Genomic DNA, 6,849 nt, shown 5'->3' with positions numbered 1-6,849 from the left:
TTTTTCTTTCCAGTTGCTAGGAATGAGAGCTGGTGAGAAATACTGGAAATAACCAAAAAAGCAGAGAGCCCTGCAAGCCTCTTATAAACTTGAAGGATTAAAGCTGCTCCTGAGGTTTCTTTCTCTACAAGGTATTGTCGGGTCCTCCACAATCTTTCCTTGATTTACCTTAGCGCTGCAGAAGCCTGGCGGGGACCTTGGGATGCTGGAGAGAATCCTCAGCACAGGCACTTGTTCCAGAAACAGAAACACGAAAACAAAAGGAAAAGGAATTGGAGATCGGGTGGACAGGGACTGGGGAATTAGACGGTGAGGATCCACTGCACTCTCCTACGGGGTCCAAAACACACTGAGGACTGGGGGCTTCTCTTGGACAGCAAGATGCTCCCCTCCCGCCCCGCTTTTTGATCCTGCACTTTTCCTGAACCCTGAACCGTTAATGTAACCTTTCAAAGTCACAGAAAACACCTTCAGTAACAACTGTTATCCACAAATTGCCGTTTTTTTTTCTTTTTTAAGAAAATCATCCCCAAAGAAAAAGTAGCCTAATCCTCCCGTCCTTCTAGATTTTGCTATCTCTGTCTCCTTATTCCTTCCCCCTCTCTGCCTTCTCCATCCCTTTCCTTAGTTCTCTTAGTCCCTACCCTCTTTTTCCCCTTTTCTCTTCCTCCCTCCCTCCCTTTCTCTTTTCCACTCCTTCCTTGCTCTTACACCCCCTCCCGTCTCTCTCCTCCCTCTTTTGGGGCTCCCCATTCTGCCCTCTCCGCCCCTCCCCTGAGAAGCGCGTCCAACTCCTCCCGGGGCTGCCCACCCGCCGCCCCTTCCCTGCCCACCTACAATGAGGAGCCGCTCCTCCCACCTGCCCATAAAAGCCAAGTGCATGTTACCCCCGCTGCGGATCCAGCGCTTCTCCGGTCCCCTTCTGAGAAGCCCCTGAGCCTCTCTCCCAGGATCTTGCAGCTCAAGGTAAGATAACACTACCTCAGGCATCTGACCTAGGAGGGGCTGCTGCTGGCTACTGGTCTCCTCTGGTCAATTTGCTGAGTATTTGGTGAGAGTTTCTTCTCCTGGATGCCAGGTCAGCTGTCCCTTTAAACTAGCAACTGCTTTGAAAACAAACTTCTGTTTGAACGGTAAAACGGTAAAAGTTCATTTTGGGCAGAAACAGCTGCATAAATATTGAGAGAGAGAAAAACTTTTCTCTTTTTAAATCACTTTTGCCCTGTTCCTGACAGTTGGTAAGGTTACAAGGTATGTGGCCGGTGCTTTAATGACTTTTTGTTCTTGTGCTTCAGACATGGGGGGGCTGGGGAGTGGGGAGGCCGTGAAAAGCTATTTCCCATTGTCAAAAATGTACTTTAAAAGAACACAATTAGTGTCCTAAAAATAGCCCAGTCAAAAGGTCTGCTAACAATTTTGCCATGTTTTCTAAACCCCCACAACAGCTTCTGTGAGTCCTTCAAAAAAAATCTTTCCAGGTTTAAAGCCTTGGAAAAAATTATGTGAACGGGTCCCCTTCACACAGGGACAGCATCAGGTGGTTGGTAGATAGAAAAGAACTAATCCAAATTTACCAGCTGGGACAGAAGTACTGTCACACAAAGCTATCTTTGCAAAAAGCCCTACAAAGAGGATTGTGTTGGAAGGAAGAAAGTATGCAAAAAGAACTTCGTGGATTTCTATACAAACACCTAAACATAAAGTGTTTCAATATATTTTATAGTAAGAGAAAACTGCAGACCAGACTACAGACCAGGTTATTCAATACTTCAGTGTATACTGGATGGTTGTAAAGAAAGATCAGCTAGAAAGCTCTGGAAGTTTTAGCTCTGCTTGCCATCTCTCTGGCTTCATCTAGTAAATTCAAATTGACCTGAACAACCAACAGTTTGCCCAGGTATTCAGTTGTTGAAGCTGCCCTCATTTTCGAAGGGGTCGAAAAGTGACAGTTGTGCACCTGTGAAAGGGAAATCAGAATTTGCAACTGCTTCTGTAAACCCCAGGCACTTGGTCCATGAAGTTTGCCATCAAAATCTGTGGGTTGTGTGGGATAAAGCTCTCTCGTGTGGGAGAAAAAGCCTCCTTCAAATGTTTCCTCTGGGGAATGGCTCATACCACTTAGAGAAGGCAAACCAACACTGGCAGTCAGGAAACCAAACCACTATTTCAGCCCTTAAGGTTCTTAAAAAGAGGAAAAGTCCCATATTGGGGAGTGGAGGAAGGAGGGTGAGAAATGCTGAGACTGCCTCACTTCAAGAAAAGGAAAACTCACCAAAGTTGTTAAAAAAAAGCCTCTACTCTTAATGAAACTAGAGTCATTGGAACTTTAACTGAGAGTCTTCAAATTCTTTTAATTTATCTTCAGAATATATAAAGAGATAGCAAAGATAGTTTTAAATTCTATTTGGCAAGGAGATGTCTAGTATTATACAAATGAAAGAGTTTCAGGAAAAGCTTTCTGTCACGTGAAATTTTGCTTCATTGGGAAAAAAAAATCCCTTCAAGGAGTGTGTTTTCCCTTAAGAAAATGATCTAAAATTACTATTGGCCAAGATAGTATGTGACCTGGACTGATTAAAATATCTTTTATCTCAAGCCACAATGCAGACTGCTTGCTTCTAGGTCTGATGTCAGTGGGTGGATCAACCACGACAAAAGCACAGGTATGGGACAAGGCCAAACCAAGTGTGTGGCATGTCCAAGTTAATTCTTTTATGGTAGTTCCCGGACGCACACCCATCATTACATGGGTGAAAATACACTGCTTCATTCACCAGATCTCCTTGAAGGAAGTTGTATTTTCTGGTACCAAAAAAACAGTGTTACCAGTATAAAAGGGCTCCCTGTTATTCCTAAATTTGGGGATGAAAAGTGTTCTCCTAGGGTTTGCTTCTGCTTTTCCTGGCAGTTAATCCATTCCACCAGCTATGAACCATTTAATAGTAACTGCCTTCCCTGTGTGCCATCACGTTCAACACCCTAAATAACCGAGTGAGATCATGTCAGATTGTTCATGATGTAACTTTCCCAGGGGCCTTTACCAGACACTTGAAATGATTCTTTCTCCATAAGGTACACATCAACAAGATGACACTTCCTTTCTTTTCTCACTTTTTAGAAAAATCTGTGGCGGGGTTTCTTGTAGTTAGTCCATGTCTCCCCCTTTGCACAGGATATGTAGACATACTGTGAGTTTCCTAATGCCATGATCTACTGCCACTAGTTTGGGGCCAGCTCCATACCTATCGGACACCATTCCAGGAACTAGCTCTGAGCAACAACTTTCATGCAGCTTAATAAAGAAAAGATGAGCAGCTGCTGTTTCACTAGAAACACAGGGAGGGTGTGTTGCTGATTTGGAGGATCTGCTATGACTGGGAAAACACATATTTTAGATAATTATTTTCAAAATTATAGAACAATATTCCAACAATCAGAAAGCATAGTCTACTTTATATACATCTGTGAAACAGAAATCAAGGGGAGAAGGCTGAGAGGGGTAGAGAATTGAAACTGAAGCTGGGACGACTCACAGAACTGGGGTAGAACAGGGAAAAGATCAAAATTTCTGATGCAAAAAGCAACTTCTTTTTGCCCTGAGCTATGAGGGCATGTGAGCTATGAGAGAATGCAGAAGGACAAAAATCCACAGGAGCATATTATTTCTTCTATAAGTAAAGGTATTTTTGCTAATAAGTTAAGTTCCATCTTTACTACATCCTAATCTAATGGAAAGGAAAAATCCAGTTCTAAAGTCCAAAAAGATTTCAGATCTGCCTCACATTAAAACCCACAGGATTTTGCCAGTTATAATTTTAAAAGCTATATTATGAGTATAAAAACCCTCAGAACATATTTTTCACTAATGGGTGGTTCACAAAACCAACCCCAATTCTCCCAAAGGACCCAATGTTGGGTAATTATTTGCACATTAGAAGTTTTAAGCAGCAATTTATTCCATTCTTATCCATGGTCACCTACTTTGTCATGGCAACTTGCAGAACAACTAAAATGCAGCCATATTTCCCAATTCTGTTTCTTCAATTAACCCTTTCATTCTTGGGTTGCCTTCTCTTCCACAAATGTATACACATATCTATGTATATGTGTTTAAAAAATGTTCATGTTATTCTGAGAGATGCATTATTTGTTGTTATAACTACTGGGATATTGGGTGATGAGAAAAAAAAACGGAAGACAAAGAGAAGGTTTCGGGGAGAATGAATGCCTTTTATAAATTAGAACATCTTTTACTTGGGCTTTCCAGGAAAAAGACCCTTAACTACTCAAAAGGAACTAAAATCAATTTTAGTTTTTTCCCTTCCTTTCCTTTCCTTTCTACTGTTTTGTTATTGCATTGGTGTGGGTTAAACACACATTTGGTTGCAGTACTCTCACATACCATCCTAGTCCTGACCTTTCCGTTGGGATATTTGCACACCATAGCCAGAGGTTGAATTCTCTGAGTTGTAATGTTCACACATGTGCTTACCAGGGGTCTTACTCTTAGCTCAGAAGCTCAATTCTTAGCTCAGAAGTTGTGATGCTCCAATACAATTGTCAGTGTGTTTGCTCAAAATACCGTTCTCTATTGTGACACAATCGCTGGCACCAAGCTCAGCACATTTGTCTGCTACAGATCACTTATGGGCAGCCTCAGTCCTACAGGCAGGTGCATTCTTTGCTAATTAGCCATCTCTCAGGTCCCAGTATCTAGAATTGTTTTAAAGTACCAGCTAACCAAGTGCAACAAAAGGCCCTAAGGGTATAGTATGAAAGATCTTCCAAAGACCTGGCACTCAACAGCAGTTTACTCCTCACAGTTTAGTCTTGCTAAATTTCTCTCTTCTAGAAATAAAAAGAATGAAGAATGGGAAAGAGAAGTCACCACATTTCAGCCACAAAAGAGACCACTAATCAGTTTTGACTATCACTTTGGCAATCATATCAGCTGTTTGAGGATAAGGATCCTGCTCCCTATTTAAGGATGGAGGTTCTTTACAGGCTTTAATTAAGCAAGTATATTAGCAGGGAGTTAAAGGGAGTTACACAAGAACAGTATATATAATCTGGGAGCCCTGCATATACACATCCACAAAGTCATTAAAATTACGTCAAGTCACATTCAAGTGACTGAAATAAAAACTTTTCCCGAAACTAATCATAATCTGCTAAAATAACAAATTCTAAGTGTAGCATAATAGGAAAAGAACCTTAGTACCTTAAACTGATTATATAAAATAATAAATCACACCTGATGATTCACCTTCGTTTGAGTCTATTCAATTTAGGTTCATTGTACTGCCCTTCCTGAAAAATGAAAATTCCATTTCTGTGCTTTCACACAGGATTTGCAGATACAGTCATGGTACTTTTGTATATTGCCCCACCTTTTTTTCAGAGTGGAATGAATTTCTTTTTAGATCTTATATATCAAGTGTCTGGAGTACCACTCATACTTGTGGCTTTTCTCATTACCAAAAGTCTCGTAACTTCTCTTAAACAGGATATAAATGTACACTCCAACAAATAAAAGCCAACATTTTCCTTAAGCTTTAATCCCTTCCTATACCTAGAACAGAATTTTAGACTTGCCGCTTGCTTCTAACAGATCCTCTGAAATAAACTTTCTAAGGACTTTTTTTAAAATCTAGTCCCTTAGTCACACTTCTTGAGGGATAAAAACCTTCAGGGAATCACAAATTCCCAATGTTGGCTGGATTCAGCTTTTTTTCACTGAAGTGAAGGTTACTAATGAGTAAAGGTCAGAGTGTTTTGCTCCAGGTCATCAGGATTTGTGACTCAGGGCAGGAATTTACATAGGCAAAATTTCTAATCAAGGGCTGGAGTAATAGTACAGTGGGTAGGGCATTTGCCTTGCATGTGGCAGACCCCGGTTGGATTCCCAGCATCTCATATGGTCCCCTGAGCACTGCCAGGGGTAATTGCTGAGTGCAGAGCTAGGAGTGACTCCTGTGCATTGCCAGGTGTGACCCAAAAAGAAAAAAAATTTCTAGTCATCATGTTCTCTCTTACATATATTTTCCCCATGCAATATGTATAGAAGGCATCATTGGTGATACTAGGAATTCTGTTGGAACTTAACAGAAATCATAGCCTAGTAGAGGCTTTAGGCTGTATCTCTCGCTACTGCAAATTATCTCAGAGACATTAGTACAAATCCTCATGAAGGATGGAAACACTGGTTGTCCAGATCAGAGGGAACTGATTTTCTATAGTCTATCTACAGTCGAGAACGTGGTGTATATAACTACTTGGTGAATCTGTGCTGAGTGGGTGAGCAAAATGAAAAAAAGTAGCCATTTTTATGAATGCTTTCAGTTAAAAATCTTTTGTAAAGCACATAGGAGAAACTCATAAGAAATCAAAAATATAAAATTTAAAATTATTTTTGTATGATTCATAACTTGAGTAGTAGAGGTCAACTGTATGCTAAGGGATAAAATAGGAATATTTGTGGCAAATTTGATATATATTTCATGTTGATTTTTGATACACATCTGAAATTTGTTATAAAAAATGTTATTTCAATAAAAAGGATTTTAAAATATAATCAAATCACCTTTGCTTCCAGAACTCTAGGTTAATTAATTTAACCTTACCAACTACTAAGCATTTCCCAGCCTGCAGTATTATCATAGCCCTCACATTTACCTAAATTCTAGAAATTATTGTTTTTATATTGTGTAGGCCTAAAATATAGTTTCCGTATTTTTGTGACAACAAATGTATTAACATGTGATTTACAACATAATTTTCCTCTTCTGCCACCTGACAAAGAAATTCCAGCATTATAGCCATTTTGTAGCTCCCTAGATAGTTAATGAA

At 40.1% G+C, this 6,849-nt stretch overlaps 1 protein-coding gene across 1 annotated transcript in view; it reads left to right on the top strand.

The window, feature by feature from the left end:
* Positions 1–903: 903 nt before the first annotated feature.
* Positions 904–6,849, top strand: part of COL8A1 (collagen type VIII alpha 1 chain) — a 178,665-nt gene continuing 172,719 nt past the window's right edge. Inside the window, exon 1 of the mRNA XM_004606750.2 lies at positions 904–966. The gene's annotated coding sequence lies outside the window, so the exon portion shown is untranslated. The remainder of the gene's footprint in view (positions 967–6,849) is intronic.

This window comes from Sorex araneus, chromosome 2 (genome assembly GCF_027595985.1).
Source record: "Sorex araneus isolate mSorAra2 chromosome 2, mSorAra2.pri, whole genome shotgun sequence".
Classification (NCBI taxonomy): Eukaryota; Metazoa; Chordata; class Mammalia; order Eulipotyphla; family Soricidae; genus Sorex; species Sorex araneus.
This window is presented reverse-complemented; position numbering and strand designations above follow the sequence as displayed.